The following is a 17,648-nucleotide window of genomic DNA, read 5'->3' as shown; positions in this document are numbered from 1 at the left end:
AAAGTTGTAACTGAATTTCAAAAAATAAAAATATAATTGAAGAAACCTCAAAAAAGGAAGCGGGAGGGGATGTGAAACATGTTTATTTTTTTATTTGGCCTTAGTGGTTATGAAACAAAGGTGAGGGGTCATGAATATGTCAGTGAGCAGAGTCGATTTTTATGAACCCCTTCCATCGTGGGCTGAAAATTTTGTGACCCCCTATCTTTGGCGGAATATTTTGATGACCGCCCTTTTGTACGCATACCAGAGACAAATTTCCAAAAAAGTTAAGAAATGTGTGTTTGATGGAAAGGTGTGCACAGTACAGAAACATTATTTTGTCATTGTAACTAAAGATTGTAAAATTTGTGATGGAAAGTGTAAATGTGCTCGTACGGCACCCACATTTTTTTAAAGTCACACGCCCTTTCACTCGTTTTCAGAGAAGAACGGCAGCCCTTGCTCAGATTGACGCGAATGCCCTGTTATTCTGTTAATGAGCGACATATACAAGGAGCTTTGTTTGTGCAGACCAATGTCTAAGGCGTGTAATCGGCCAATCAAATTATCACGTCTGTAGTTATGTTTGTCAGACGATTGAATCAGCCAATCAGAACCAGTGCCGTAACTACCGGGGGCAGAGGGGGCAACGTGCCCCGGCGCTACCCTTAAGGGGGCACCAAATTGATCAACTCAGCATCGATTCCGCGCCCCTCCAAGCGATGAAAGTCAAAATTTTCAGCACAAAATCAATTGAAAGAACATTTTAAGACCGATATTCAACTTCTAGTAACCAATATTAATTAGTGGTAGGCCTTATTTGTCGAAAATTTTGCGCGTCCCGCGCGCAAATGTTTAAAAAATTTCCCACGTCTAAGATATTCTGGGGGGTGTAGGGGCGCAAATTTTTTTTCTTGCCCCAGGCGCTACCAAACCTAGTTACGCCACTGATCAGAACCCTACTACCGTGTTTACACTGTGCCCACTCTCAAAATGTAAACAAGTGCCATTCTTCTTTGAAGGAAACTGTAGTAATTATAACCTCCTTTTTGGTGTAAAAAATTATGACCCTCACTATTTTTGGTATACAATTTGTATGACCCCTAGTATATTCATGACCCCATTCTGAAGAAAATGACAGCCCCTAAATGCACAAAAAATTTGTCTTTTATGCAAAGGTCATTCAGCACTTTTGAGCCAACCTGAAGCATTCATCCTTGTTCACCTTAACTGATATTGGAGGTCAAGCTTCACCTCGATCAGCTTACTTTTTGCTCACAAATTTGAAGTCAACTTTCACTATATAAAGTGTTCTGTTGGGCCAAATTTCACCATGCATCCAAAAGGATTTGCAATGTCTCACCATTTATGCGTTCAATTTGTCACCATGCATCGGTTCACGATAATAATGCCTGAAAGCGAAAGCCAAGTTTAACCTTAATCATACGAATGCTTTTATTAGTTCAAGCTTCACCCAGAAGTTCATTTTGATAAGTCTAAACTTAATCATCGTAAAGCGGTATCCAAGAAGAAGAAGAAAATAGTGAAGCTTGACGTGGCTTGAGGAGGGTACTGAGTTCCAAGGTTCACAATGATGCACACATTAATGTCTTCTGGATCTTCTTATTGTGGGATAACAACCCCTGTAAACATGGTAAATGTATTCCTTATTTTTAAGATGCTCGCTTGGCTTCTGTAACAGTATCCACATCAAGTTGTGAAGCAAGTGTGTATGCTGTGGATAGAAAAAATACGATTATTATTGACATATCTCTGTTGAAATGTTCTCATTCCTAAAACACTATTACAATGTACCAAATCATTGTATATATTATCTTCAATTAATTGTCACCATAATTAGTTCCCTTCTCCTAATAAACAAGAAATCAAGGGCTCAGGGACATAACATCTTAACTCAAAATTGCTAGTTTGAGTGCACTGTGTAAATACAAACCATGATGTAGATCTATATGATTTTGTGTACATTAAAATTTTCATATTAAAATCTCATTTTCATCACAACGATACTGTGGCGTATATTGGGGGTGCCACCAGTGTTCGAAATATGCCTCAAAAAGTTACAGGCCAGCCAGGCTTGACCTTTTAAAAAAGTTACCGGCCAGCCAACTAGATGCCAGTCAGAAAATTTCCGGCCAGGCCAAAAAGTTACATGCCAATGGCCGACTGACCGGCCATATTTTGTATGCTGGATGCCACCCCCAGTCCCAACCTTTCCCTGGTTCTGGAGTAAGGTGCATCTCATGCCCCTCTTGTCAAGCAAATTTCTTGTCCCTAGTCTCAAAACATGCCATTGGTCAATATATTACTGCATACCAAATTTAAAATTATTCCAAAATCATAATAGGGGCCTCCGTGATGCTGAAATTGTTGGTCAATGACCATACCCTAATGTTAATGTTAGAAATTATTGCTGCCTTATGCATTTTAGTTCATGCAGTTAGGACTATTAATGAATAAAGATGTTAAAAAAGCATACTTGTCTCAAAATTAAACATAAGGGAGCTATCTACAAAGACCAAGTTTATGTAAACACAAATGGCTGCCTTGTGCTGTCTTTACTGTGTAATTGTGAAATTGCTAAAATATTCATAACTTTCCTATTTGTGCTATAAACTTTGACCTGTTAGGCAGATAATACTACAGACTTGAGATCACACACTTACATCTAGACCTTGCTCAATTTGATGAGACAACACACACAGGCCTGATGAGCTCGAGGGTAGCCTTGTTCAAGGCCTTCTAAGATTTCCTCCCTGCTTGAACTATTTTTGGGCTCATGAAGTCAGTGAGGGCCACAGATTACAGCTATTAATGACCGTGCGTATGCTGAAAAATTGAACTTGGGCTCAGTCTACGAACCGCCAAACAGCCTTGTCTCCCCATACGAGCTCGCAGGCACAACCCGAGTTTGATTGTTAAACTTAAAACACATGATTATAAGCAGCCTCAGTCTGTGATGGTCATATCATGGACAGGGTTGTAGCTAGGATATTTTTAGTGCTGGGTGGCATTTGATGAAAATCTTGCATATTTATTTATTTATTTATTTATTTATTTATTTATTTCTTATTTAACCTGGGGTGACCAATCAATGCACTGGCATTGTTCTCCCTTGGTTCCCAGGTGGAAATTGTTTGCCAAAATAGACCAAATTCTTAACTAATTCAATAAAATGCTGCAATTTTGGCCTCTGAGTAGTGGGCTCCAATGCTAAAATTGGAGCAGAGTGATAGGCTCCAAAACCGATTGGTGGGCTCTACCGCCCACCACCGCCCACTGTAGCTACATCCCTGATCATGGACTTGCCAAGCCCAAAAGTTGTGATAGGATTCAAGTGCTGGTCATGAGGGAGGAAACTTAGAGGGCTAGCCAGAGGGCTGAGGTTCTTCAAATCTTGAGATTGGATATCTTCGATTGGCACTCGCAGGAAATCAGAGCTGGGTTTTACTCCATGCTCAACGCTCATTGATATTGAGGGCATTAATGTCATTGAGTGATGCTTTGGTACATGTATGCTTCAGAGTCTCAACATTCTGGGGAAAGGAAATCAGGACCATATTGTTTATCTCTGGAATATGAAGTGTGATCCAAGGATCATGCACATTGCACAGCTAGATCAGCAAGGGCTGCAGATGGAGTCATTTCTGTAGACACTGATGAGGGTTTCCCAAATCCAGTTCCAATAAGGCATATATGTGTCATGATTATTTACGTCATTCTGCTTCATACTTTGTCTTTCATCTGGCCTAGCATCTACAATGCTCTAGAATTTTAAACTTTTGAGTTTGCTCACCACTACCTATCCACAACTTCACGATATAAACCACCTCTGCTGAGAACTCCCATCTGAAGATTTGAAGAACCTCAGCCTCCATTCTTTTAACATATTGGGTGCTGTGACTGCTGTCTCATCAAATTGAGCAAGGTCTATAAATGTGCAAATGTGCGATCACTCTTCTGTAGTAGTATCAGCCTAACAGGTCAAAGTTGGCACAAAAACAGTAACGTTATGTATTCACAATTACACAGTAAAGACAGCAAATGGCAGCCAATTTTGTTTACATAAACTTGGCCTTGTTATTTTTTGAGTAAGACTGTTATTTTGATCATCTTTTATTCATTGATAGTAGTAAGGACTAAGTTACTAGTACAGCAGTCATTTGTAATGTACACAATGCATGAATAAAATAGCTGCCTTATGCATATGGTATGGCTATTGACCCCCAAAACGACTTTGGAATAATTTTAAATTTGCAATGGGGACAAGAAATTTGTGTGACATGAGGTGATGGGGGGCACGAGATGTACCCTATTCTGGAGCCACTGATTTTGTTTCTAGATATTTGTATAACTGCATTTCACAAAATGACCAAGTGATAATTTTGACAAGTTGGTACTTTCACAGCTTTGGGGCACATCCATTTTGTATCCTTGCCCTTGGCGCACAACCCCCTAGCTACACCAGGCAACATGAAAAGAAACATATATACGGGAATAGCTGTTCTTACCAACAATGGCTGGTGTGTGTCATTCATGGTCTTGTTTGATCACATCTAATCCTGTTCTGCCCCACTGTAAAAATCATCCATCAATCTTCCACACAGTTTTGCAAATGTCTTCTCCATATCCAGTGTACTTGGAAACACAAACACTGCCATGCCTGGAGTAAGCTCCACCATCTGGAAGTAGTAAAACAGTTCAGTATAATTATAACACTTACTGGCAAAGTTCATGGAGATTGAATGAAAGTTACAAAATTGGCTCAAATTTATTTAGCTGTCAACGTCACACAAGTAGCCTACAGGTACTGTATTCACCATAATTAGTTCCCTACTCCTAATAACCACCCTTAAAGAAACTTTTGAAAGACAGCTGTACAACTAAATTCATCAAATGTCTAAATAAAAGTATACCTCAGTTCTAAACAGTGGTGGCACTACTAGGGGCAGGGGCATTTGCACATAAAAATAATTTTATTAAAGAACATCCATGGATCACTTTGCAGGGTCTTAGGCAAGATTTGAAGGTTTGGGTGTGTAAATTGAAAAAACTGGGTGTGTAAATTTAAACATTTGTGTACAAAGTATAGGCCATGTGGGCAAAAACTGGACGTGTACAAATTTGGGTGTGTAACATTTGCTGGCTGCCTAAGCCCTACAATCAAAAGAAATTAATGTTGGTACACTCAGGCATACTAAATGTAAATCGCCACCCCTCTCCCCAGTTCAATGTTGATGAAAGCACTTTTTCCATTGGGCTCTCCAGTCTCCCCAACATTGATTGAGGGGGAATGGGGGAGGGAAGAGGAAAGGAGAAGGTATGTACTTCTCATCAAACATAGTTATACTAATTTCACTTAACTCTCAGAGCGGCAATGAAGAGTTCCAACATATTGTCAAGGTGTACCAACTATTAAATTCCTTGATTGTAGCTTCCAAGACTATTTGTGGTACTATTTGTGATTTATCCCTCAGAATGGATAAAAAATAAAAATAAAATAAAATGCCTTGATCAAACTTCATCCAGCAGGAATATCTCCAATATTCTACATTTCAAGTTTTTATTTACGATTTAGCAAAGGAATATACTATAGATAATGCATGATGTATATATCGAATTTTTTATATGATGTATTTTATTGACACAAAATTTGATACAGGTAAAATATGCCCTTCCTGACTGCCATTCTGCCCTTTTTTATGTCCTCTACCAACGGCTAAAATAGTACAAAATATTGCACCAAATGGCGTCATTTGCACCTCAAATTTTTTTAAATCGATAGCTTCACAGGGGGGACACCCCTCTGGCTCCCCCACCCCAGGTGCTAAAGCAGCCATTGAGTGGCACTTTGCTGTTTTCTTTTATTTCATGTGGCACTTCAACATATTTGAGGAAGCCTAATCTACATGATACTTGTTGTGAACGCAGCGAGCAGGAAATTGGCAAAGTGTTTCCGTAACTGTTTTCCTTTATAAAGCCATTTTAGAGTGTTTTATTTAAAAGGCGCCCCTTACTTGATAACTCTAGCTTCAAATTTCAATTTTTTTTTGCACACGATAGTTGTAACGCATTCGATGCTAGAGTGCATTGCTAAAATGTTTTTCGGTGGGACAGCGGTGCAATCTTTTGTTATATTTATTCTGTTTAAATGTTGAAATTTGGATGAAAGTTATTTTGATGAGTCAACTACAGTACGGTATCTTTTGAGCAAGATTTGCCTATTTTGAACAGTCTAAAATTTTGCTAAAGTTTAATTTTAGCAACATTTTTGATGCGATCGTCTGTCGTGATCAGCTGTGTAATTTACTATTTTACTTCTGAACTTCCATTGCTTTACACGGTACGTGTCATGCTTCAGCAAATCCGACTAGATTTTGAATGCAATGGTCTCTAGAATGTAGGTATGCTAGGTGAATTCAAATTTGCCATCAACCTGCATCATTTTATATATCAAATTAAAGCCCTTGAGTAAACAAAGCCAAAACTGAAAACCTTTTTTTCATAGCACTTTCCGTAGCAAAGTTACATCTTGTCAAAGATTGACTTTCATCAAACAATGTCAAAAAGATTCAGCTATCAAAATTCCCCAAAACGGCATTTCGGGGTGTTTCTAGATCTTAGTCTCATTATGATAGCAGCTTTTTTAATGGAACTGCTATCAAAATCCTCTAAAATTCCATGTGCGAGTGACTTATCACCATAAAAAATCATATATTTGGGTCAAGTGAAGTATAGAAAACATATTTATGTAGGTTTCTTTCTTCGGGCACAAGTTTTAAATTTCTATGTAAAAATGCATTGACATTGTCGGCGAATTTGGCTGACTAGCAAATGTGTTTGCCTGGCATACCTATAGAATGTGAAGCTATCGGTGAACAAATTCTTGGCTATCTCTTCTCGAGCAACTTGGAGCAAGGCACCCATGTGTGCCAAAATCACTTGCTCCCCCCCTCGGCTCGGCTTGCCAAAATTGCTTGCCCCACCCCTTTCGGCTCGATAAAATTTCTTGGCACCCCCATTTTACCGCCAGGAATTTTTATAGGGCATTAGGGGGTGCTTATTTTGTACAAGTGGACTTTTTTCCAGGTGGGGGGTGGCAATTTTACATCGCACCCACCCCCACCCCGCAACCCCCTGGGCTCATAATTATTGCACAGCCCCTACGTCAGAAGTAGGTATAGTGCAATAGATAGAACAGTCCCCGGCATGCCCGGGAACAGCCCCGACCGAGAGAATGCTAAATATCTTTATCATGTTTACTTTAAGCTTACCCATGTTCATGTTGTGAACCGAGATAAGTTACTAAACACACGTCACACATATTTTTAGACTGAAGTACTTACTTAATATAGGTGATAGCTGCTAACGACGCCTCTTTCTTTCTCCAGGCATGCCAGGATATCAGTAAAAGTAATATTAGTGGATGAATTATTCACTAGAAAGAATAAGATGACTGGAATTCTTCTTCGCATGTGCCATGTGTGTACATATAATATATATACCAATCCAGCTGATCAGCTGATTCGTTGATTAGTCTCCCACCAGTCGTAAACCAAACTGGTTACGGCATGTATAGCAAGTCAACGCTGCCATAAATCGTTTTAAATTGAAAGAGATGAAATTCCCCTCAAATTCGCATTTTGAAAAGGAAATTTTAACTTTATCTGGATGACCTGATAGCTTATGATTTTCTTAAACAAAATATGGCAAAAAAAATTTTTGGAAAATTTTTTTGAGGGGTCTTGGACCACGCCCATTCCACCTCCCTTAAGCTTATTTAGATCGAGAACATAATATGCATCGACCCAAACACTCCTACATACATGTTCAAATGTTGAATTAGATATGTGCAATTATGACACCACAAAAGTGCTCACAGAGCTGGTGGCCAACTAACTATCTAATTGAAGAGGAAACGAAATAAACAAAATATGCAAAGGTAATAAAACAATGGGTCTACAACAAGAGAAAAAGAAGAGCAGACCAAAGCCAAGCCTACAATGGACACCGTGAATTGACTGCCCTAATATACGCATAGGCCTATGCCAAACAATTTGTTTGGCGTTGAACCCGGGTATTCTTAGCCCGAACACCACTTTATTGTCGACATACTTTGTCGAACCAGAAATTAAAACAATTAGTGTGCATGTGCATCTGCATGTATATGTATAAAGACTGATGAGTTCACACAAAGGGTGGTAGTACTTGAATTTGCTATAATAACATTGCTACATGGAGGCATCGAAAGGTGATGAAATTTCGGCAACAAAAGCTTTCTTCAACTGATAATCAATGAAGGCCGGTTTTCTGTTTTCGAGATAAATATATATAGTTAACTGGAGATAATTCGAAATATACTTTTCCTCATGAATCAGGATTATTAACCAAATTTGACCACTGCATTAATCGTCCACTTGGATGTATGCAAATTAGATCCCTTTTACGACTGTTCTGGCATAATCGTCCATTTTGATTTATGCAAATTAGTCCTATTTTACCTACGTGGATATACATTATGACTTTTAGTGGTGTTCTGGGAAATTTTAGAATTGAACAAAATGTTGCTTTCAGTTTGAAGTTGTGAGAAACATAACTCTAGATTGCCTAGGTTTCAGTTGAATTGAAAAAGGCAAAAACAAATTAATGGTAGATTGGTAAATAACTGTTATTTCTTGACATGAATGATATTAATATTTTATATGAGTTCATTACGTAACCGAATACAAATAACTATCATTACACTAGCAGTTTTAGTTTTTAAATGGTGGGTTTGTTTCGAATTTAAAACATAATAATAATAATTTTAGTGCCAATCTTTGGTACTGTTAACAATCATGTTTTTCTTCACGTGGAACCAAGGCCAGACAGTGATTTACATTGTCAGATATACTCCGTACTTATCCTAGATATTTTACCATGCATAAATACACAATTAACATTAACCAAAGATTTATTCAAAACAAGCCAACCATAGTAATGACAACCCCAAAACTTGAACTTTACCATAAAAGGAGCGAAAACGGAAGCGCAATCTTGCGAAGCGATACTGGCAATCATGTGAAATGCTCGTGAACACTAGTAGTAAAGAACCTATTCTCGGATCAAGACAACCATTTGCATTGATGTTACTGAATGTGTGTGTTGTAACATTCAGCACTAAATGGCGGATACCATGGCCGCACAGGAATCTGATGAGGTATGTGAAAGTTGACTATCGTTTATGTAACAAGAACTTTGATTATTTTAATTTTTCTAAATATTTTCTAAATTACGGTGTACTAATTAAACTCCTAACTTAAACCTTACAATATCACAACCTTAACTCCTGACCTAAGCATAATCATATCCCTAACCCCGACCTGGACCTTTAACCTTACCTATAACTCTAATCCTACTTGCAACCAAACCCCCTCCCCTATGATTTGTTTTATCCGTCATAAAAAACGCGCGCGTTTACGCCCAAACGCTCTAAACTAATTGTAGATCCATCTTTTTGCGCTAATTAATTTTTAGCGAAGAAATTTTTACCCCAGCACCTTACCCGGGGGTAGGACCGGCCATCAAAGATGACCATGGAGAGGAGGCGGGGGGTTGGTGAGGGCCACAATTGGTTTCTACCGTAAAATCAATGATTTTTGGCTCTTGTAAAAATATTCAAAGAGCTACTGATTTTTTACTTATTAGGAAGGTTGAAATAGTTATTCCTTTTTATCAAAAATCAAAATCAATTTTGCCTATACTTTGTACATAACCAGAATTTAACAATTTTGCATGAGTGCCATCACATTATGACGTCACAATGACATTATATGGGGAATGTTTGTACTTATTTTGGTATCACTGGATAGAGGGAGGGAAGGGAGTAGCAACAACACCCCCTTTTGTAGTCCGTGCTACAACATATAGTTCAGTAGCTGACCGTAACCCAAACTCTTAAGCTCTAAGGGTGTTTGTGTTTATTTGCTGTCTTGTTTAATTGTAACACTTTGGATTGGTAAACTGTTGCTTCTTTCTTTCTTTCTTTCTTTCTTTCTTTCTTTCTTTCTTTCTTTCTTTCTTTCTTTCTTTCTTTCTTTCTTTCTTTCTTTCTTTCTTTCTTTCTTTCTTTCTTTCTTTCTTTCTTTCTTTCTTTCTTTCTTTCTTTCTTTCTTTCTTTCTTTCTTTCTTTTCCTTTCTTTCTTTCTTTCTTTCTTTCTTTCTTTCTTTCTTTCTTTCTTTCTTTCTTTCTTTCTTTCTTTCTTTCTTTCTTTCTTTCTTTCTTTCTTTCTTTCTTTCTTTCTTCCTTCCTTTCTTTCTTTCTTTCTTTCTTTCTTTCTTTCTTTCTTTCTTTCTTTCTTTCTTTCTTTCTTTCTTTCTTTCTTTCTTTCTTTCTTTCTTTCTTTCTTTCTTTCTTTCTTTCTTTCTTTCTTTCTTTCTTTCTTTCTTTCTTTCTTTCTTTCTTTCTTTCTTCTTTTCTTCCCTTCTTTTTAAAAGGATCACATAAAACATCAACACAAGTTGTATGATCGTATACAATCAAGAACACGGTAGGCATTAGCTGGTTAAATTTAAGGACACCTTTCATTGTAACATGTACTTGTATCAGTATATTTTCGGGTCATTGCGCATACATTGCCAAGTACTCTTTACATTCCATATGCAGTGGCATGCCTGACTGCCTTGATGGTTCATATTTAGTTGTGTTTTCTATCACAATCTGCAAATGATCTGAACCCAATTAAAATAAATAAATAAATAAATAAATAAATAAATAAATAAATAAATAAATAAATAAATAAATAAATAAATAAATAAATAAATAAATAAATAAATATTCCTAACAGCTTAACATTTCCCCACTGGGTAGAGAGAGAGGCAAGTAAGGAAAAGCGCCTTGCCCAAATGCACAACACGATGGCAAAAAAAGATACACCAACTTTGAAAACCATGTAGCAGATGGATGGGCAATAAAATCACATTCTCTTTTAATATGACCTTTACACATTTAAGTATCAAGATTTTTTAATACAATAGTCCTTTTTAATCACGGAAATTAAATTATGAGTAGTAAAACTTTTTGCGGTACGCGGTATGAAGTTTTACCCCCTAATTAGACTATGCCATAGTCGATTTGTGATAAATAAAAATACGTTATTAATCATGATGAACGCATTCGGTTGAACTCGAAATTATACTGATATTTATTACATAAAAATACTAGTATAAAATGGTTATGAAAAAGTTTATATAATTATATTTGTGACAGTAAAAGTAAAGTACGAAGGCTTATATTATTGAATGCAACATATCATAATGGCATAACTATAATGGCACTTCAATACTGAACAGTTCTAAATTTTAGAATCTGCCAGTTTATTATATCGACTATGGACTTTCACTTTTAAGCAGAACTTTGCCCAGGGACTTCGTTCTCTAAAACACACTGTCAATCATACTTTTTATCAATCAAATCTAACCACAAGACTAAGCATGGTGGTACAATACGCGCTAGATGCGTACGTTCATCCACCAACTTTCGCGCCAGCACAAAAGCGCCGCATTCCAACGATAGATGTGTACCATGTATAGTTAATGGTAATGGTACGTGTCGGGAGGATTTAAACAATAACGAGATCTGGGCGACCAATCACAAGCCAGATTCATTTAAAGATGCATTACATCATGACCAATTTTAGTTAGGCCAATGTGTTCATTGTTTACATACTGTTTGAGAAATGATGAAAAACGTCATTTCTGAAACCATATTTTCATGCAAATGAGATCCATCAATAAATAAAAAAGGTTGAAATTACATCCAAAATCTACCGCAAACTATTTAAAATACTGGATTTATGTCTTTAGTCACAACCGTGAATTGTACAAAAAAAGTACATGACCGCGGTGTGCATGTGCACAATAGACTAAAAATGAAAGCGAAAATCATCGTTGGTATGTAATAGAAATTGTTACAACGATATGAACAATTTCATTGGAATTTTCTTGAGTCAAATTACTATTTATGGTTATGGTTATGGTAAATAGAACTCCAGTGTACTCCATTTCAATCTTTAAGAAGCCAAATATTCTCAGTGGTCAGAGTGAAAAAAAGGGGTAAATTTCTTAAAAAGAGCATATCTTCAAAAGGTGAGCCGATTGATAATATTTTTCGGTTTATTAAAGGTAACGATTAAAGGTTTTTTTATACACAAACATATACAGGGTGTAACAATAAAATTTGTACAATTTTGAAAATAGAATGACACAAGTATGCCGCCTACTTTTTGGTTTGATATTAATATGTCTATCAAGATAATTTCTTTAGCCACCAGATAAGCTTTGTTTCAATAAAATCGTAGGTATACAAGTGAAGATATAGCCAATTATATAACCTAGTCTTAAAACCGTTTGGGCCACTTTTGTCTAAATGTTACAGAAGTGACTGAATAGAGTTAAACCATGGACCAGTTGGACGGTGCTCTTATGATAGGTCAACTTAAACAATGGGGTATTCGAAGTGGTAGAAATGATTACATAATAGAATATCTCCTTGAGTTTTTGAAAGTCACAACTAAGCACTGACATAACTTCATTTACTAGAAATCGGGGCTGCAGCTCAACACCTTCAACCCCAATTCACGTTGGAAGAGCGTATTTTTATGGTTGTGACATTCGGTAACACATGGAGTCAAGCGGAAACCATCAGATTGTTTATAGCTCATTTTCCAAACTCACGTCTTCCTTCAAGGCATACAATTACATATAACTATGAGAAGTATAACATTTGTTGACAGAAATGCTGGCAATAGTGGTCGCCCCAGAACAGCTAGAAGCCCAGCTGAACTTAATTTCAATTATTTATTGTTTTGTACTTATGGGTGCAAAAACTGTTCTCAATTGTACCAATGATATCTCAGGGATATGAGAAATTACTTTGTTTATAAGATAATTCGAAAGAGATTTCATGACTTCATTTATAGATTTCAAAAAAGTATCATATTATTATTAAGTTCATGTTAATTATGAAGAAACACCACTTATAATTCTTTTGTGTCAGTTCTTTGATGTTCAATGCACGATAAACACAATCAACGCGGTTCAAACTTGATATACGCTAACATGGCAAAAGTGGCCCAACACGTTTTCTGGACGATTTAATTAATCGGGCATAACTTTTGAACCCAAGCTAGTAAAGAAACCAACTAAACGTCTTCTTTTAGCCAAGATATCACTAATTCTATTGCATATTACATTTGTGCCGTAACTCTTTTAGTTTTTTCCTGAGAAGTCAAAATGCAATTGTACAAATTTTATTGTTACACCCTGTATTTGATCAACTTTTCTAAATTAGGAGAAATAAGGGCGCTTGGAGGGTTCTGTTGTTGTTGTTGTTGTTGCTGAAATAAGGGCGCAAGGAGGGTTATGTTGTTGTTGTTGTTGTTGGTTTTTTTATGGGGGGCACCCTGTATGTACATTTTCAAAAACTTGTCCAACAGGGATTGTGTGTGACATTTATCAATATTGCAAAATGGACAATGAACACTGATTTTTGGCTAATTTGTCCTAACATTCTTACCTTCTTGGTATTAAATTTGACTGACTCATGGTATTTCTCACACATGTCAGAGCTGGTGTAGTCCAGGTGTCAATTCAGTCTTGTGGTCGGCGTGCATTTACTTCTGCTGCAGCTGAACTCAGGAATGTTCGTCCTCACAGTATTAACATCTCTAAGACTATTGATCAATTCAAATGTTCTGTGAAAACCTACTTCTTCTTCTTCCTTATAAGTGCCTCCCTCATATGTATGAGTATTGTCGCACTGCGTACAGACAAGCTGTACTTATTTTTTTACTCTGGAACCTAGAGTAGATGAGTGTATTTTGAAGTACAGTCAACATGACCGGATGATCCCCTGCTCTTTTCGAATAGCCTGTGACGTTCTTTAACGTGCACACTACATTAATGTGAGAAAATATGCATGTACACGGGACCGACAGCTTAAAGTGCCCTCCGAAGCACTAAGCAAGTAGAGTGAAGTGTCTTGCTCAAGGACACAAAGAGCCGGACCTGGGATTCGAACCCTTGACCCTTGGGTTCACAGTCCTATGCCTTAACCGCTAGGCCACGCTCTCCTCTTGTTTCATGTTTAAACTAAGTTACTTAATTCCACTCTATATCATACTTGTAACCATGGTAACTTTTTAACCTTGCTGTTGTTATTTTGCTAATTCTAAACAGTGTTTTTATATAGCACTTTGAGACTTGTGTAATATACAAATACAACATGTTTTGAGGGGAAGTAGTCAAAACTGCTGGTCCCTAGGAGTTGGATGATTTGACTACTTCCCGACGCGTCCACCTTGACTACTTCCCCGAAATCAAACAACCTTCTCCAATTCCTTATGTTGTCAACCCATTCTGACCGAATTGTTATTCTGCAATTAGTGGCCAATTTATAATCAAGTGTTTATGTGGTTGATTTGTGTGCAAGTTGAAGTGTTATCCTTTTGTTATTTAAATATTTATCAGTAGTTACCTTGTCAACAGGAGAATAGTCCTATAATATATTTCATTTTATATAACTCATATAAAGTTTCTTGTCATTTTGATCGGCCAACTACTATATTGGTTATTTCTGCTATTTTTTAGGGGCCAGCTGCAAAACGACTATTGCACTCCGCGTACGTGCAATATTTATTTTTCCATTGCACGGACGCGGAACTACCATAGCAACGCTGACAGACGTGAGAGCGTATAGCGCGATGTTTCCACATCGACTTGCCAATTATAGGTGCGGGTGTTGCTTCTAAAATAAATATGCATTTAGATATTTTTTTAATTTATTTTGTTTTCCCGTTGATTTATATACAAAATTAAGTGGAGGCAAGGGAACTTATTCATGAGTTGTATAAAACAAATATTGAATGTTTTAATTCATTCAATGGAAAGAATATTTCCATTCGGTGAAATATGAACTGTTCCATTCAACTAAGGAAAGGCTCGTTGAATGGAACAGTCCATATTTCACCTCATAAAAATATTCTTTCCATTGAACTCATAAACATTCAATAATCATTAAGTGTTATTATTATTATTATTATTATTATTATTATTATTATTATTATTATTATTATTATTATTATTATTATTATTATTATTATTATTATTGTAATTACTATTATTATTGTTACTAGCGGGATACCCGCGCTTCGCGCGGGTCCCCGCTAGTGAGTAGGCCTAAATGGGAGCGTTCGCTATAACAGGAAGAATTACTGAACAGGTAGAATCATTGAAAAGGTACATTTTATTTATATAAATCTGACTCTTCTTACATTTCCTTTCTTTTTTTCCATGTTATTTATTTATTTAACCCCATTCCCATTATTTTCTAAATCTGTTATTTCTTACATTTCCCTTTTAGCTTCTCTTTTTTTTATTTGCTGCTTGCGATTTCCCGTTTCCATATGTTTTTTATTTAATTCTGTTCTCATTATTTTAGCTTCTTTTTTCTTACATTTCCAGAATGGTTTCTTTGCTTCTTTGTTTCGTTCCCGTTTCATTTAGTTACTTTAACCCGTTGGCCTATTACTCGTACCTCTTTTGTCATTTTAATTTCCATTTCCTTTATAGTACCGCTTCATGTTATATTTACAACACACATTTCCCCCGTATTTATTACGTCCTCTCATAGCGTGTATGCGGACCCGTCCATGTACCTTTTTGTCTTTTATTTTCTATTTATTTTTCCTTAAGTTTCTATATTATCATGTCCACTTTCTATATTATCATGTCCACTGGTCTCTGGCTCGCAAGTCGCGTGGCTCTGCGCCGTTTACGCGCGCATTGGCGTATTGCGCATTACGCACGCGGCGCTGACGCGCTGCCTACCAGCTGCAGTTTTTCATAACAAAACCCCGTTTTACCCATATTTTCACTGTTTTTGCAGCCAATTCTTGACCGATTTCAACCAAATAAAGTGCAGGCAATTTCCCGTATATTCCTCGATCTCCCGTATGAATTTGGCTACAAGTACCTAGACCTATGACTTTGGTTCGCGTAGTGAAGTCAACACTGCTTAGCAACGATTTTGACAAGGACGCAACCCGGACGCAAACAAGCAGACATGTTCGCGTCTACAGAACATGTTGCGTTTGACGCTGGCGATAACGGCGCAGCAATCACGCAAACGATCGCGTTTTTCGTTCCAGACATGAACGCTTATTTCTCCGCGTCCGACCACCCGACCAAAATCACCTTGGATACGTGGCTTCACCTACTGCCATGGTTAGGGATGGGCAGTTACAGGTCTAGGTGGTATGTCTATGCATACACACACACACACATACAACATTAGCCTATTTATAGTAAGATTGTGTTTACTTTTCAACAGGGGATCATCTAAAAATATTCCTTTACCACCCCAGCTCAACGACATCTAACGCGCATCTCAGTGCGTGATCATGATGTTTTAACTTAACAGTATATATTTTAACACTATGAAATTTGTTAACGCTAGAATGTACCATTATTTTATTATATTAGGGTGTGGAGACGCCATTTCTTTCTGCACACTGCAAGACCTCCGCAGGTTTACCAGCGCAGGTAAGCAAGTAGTATTTAACTATAAAGTTCAGATTATTAAATTGTATTACCGTGCCGTCAAAATTCATGCTCTCCTGTGGCAGATCACACTGCAATCCAGGTAACATTGTGGTGGTAATTCGGGTGGAATGTTTCGCTCGCTTTATGCACAGGAATTTATGATAAAATCCAGCTAAAAATCGTGGAAAAATATCTTTTGGTAAACACCCCCACTCCCCCCATACACATAACTATTATAAGTTAAGCTTCAATTTCAGCCTTTCAACCAACCTAAAGTTCTTTTATCTGTTTTAGCGTAACCTTTTATTATTATGTAATGTGTCTCTTATGATTTCCTAGTTTGAGTAAGTCATTTTGTGTTATTTTTTCTTGGTTTTAATTTTGATGAAGCTTACTATGTATACTTTACTCGAAACCATCGACACCCCTGTTTCTATGTTGATTTTCTCACGACTGTGATAATACAAGGTTCTCCAATTCCAATAAAAGCTATTAGATTATGTTTTAATATTTGGCAGACATTCATGATGAGCGCTGCTGCCGCCATTCTGTATACCTCGAACTACTAAGGGGTTCTTGAAGCCACTATATTTGTCAATATTAAACATCATGATTATACAGTTTTATTTGATACCAATGTATTATAGCTATGGGTCTTTTCTATCCAGTGATACCAAAATGAATATAAACATTCACAATGTAATGTCTCTATGACTAATACGTGACTACGCATTTATTTTAAAAATTCGTCCTTATTTTAGTATGATGTGGACCAGTCCTCGGCTTCGAGCTTGCAGGAGTATACTCCAGAACACAATACTTTCGCAGGTTCGCCAGCGAAGGTAAGCTAGTAGTAGTAAGCTATTATAGACTGGTTCTATTTTGGAAAAATCGCAGTATAACCGGCAAATTAGCATAAAAGCCTACAGCCAGCTTATTTTGGGTAAATTAAGTATGCTGAAGTCGAATCTGTAGTCTGCGACCGTGATCCTAAAAAAGACCCCCCAAATGACCGCATAGGATCGTATGGGAGGCAAAAATGAATTTTATTCCAATTACACTTTCAA

The 17,648-nt window shown here is 37.0% G+C and overlaps 2 long non-coding RNA genes across 2 annotated transcripts; one reads left to right on the top strand and one right to left on the bottom strand.

The window, feature by feature from the left end:
* Positions 1 to 677: 677 nt before the first annotated feature.
* Positions 678 to 7,470, bottom strand: LOC140137000 (uncharacterized). The gene is made up of 3 exons (XR_011856797.1): positions 7,347 to 7,470; positions 4,512 to 4,682; positions 678 to 1,717 (listed from the first exon to the last, which is right to left on the bottom strand). It is a non-coding gene; the product is annotated as an uncharacterized lncRNA (long non-coding RNA).
* A 1,622-nt stretch (positions 7,471 to 9,092) lies between these two features.
* Positions 9,093 to 17,454, top strand: LOC140136992 (uncharacterized). The gene is made up of 3 exons (XR_011856796.1): positions 9,093 to 9,199; positions 16,522 to 16,581; positions 17,343 to 17,454. It is a non-coding gene; the product is annotated as an uncharacterized lncRNA (long non-coding RNA).
* Positions 17,455 to 17,648: the final 194 nt, after the last annotated feature.

Source organism: Amphiura filiformis, chromosome 2 (assembly GCF_039555335.1).
Source record: "Amphiura filiformis chromosome 2, Afil_fr2py, whole genome shotgun sequence".
NCBI classification, from domain to species: Eukaryota; Metazoa; Echinodermata; class Ophiuroidea; order Amphilepidida; family Amphiuridae; genus Amphiura; species Amphiura filiformis.
The sequence above is the reverse complement of the archived record's forward strand: the minus strand, read 5'-3'. Positions and strand labels throughout refer to the sequence as shown.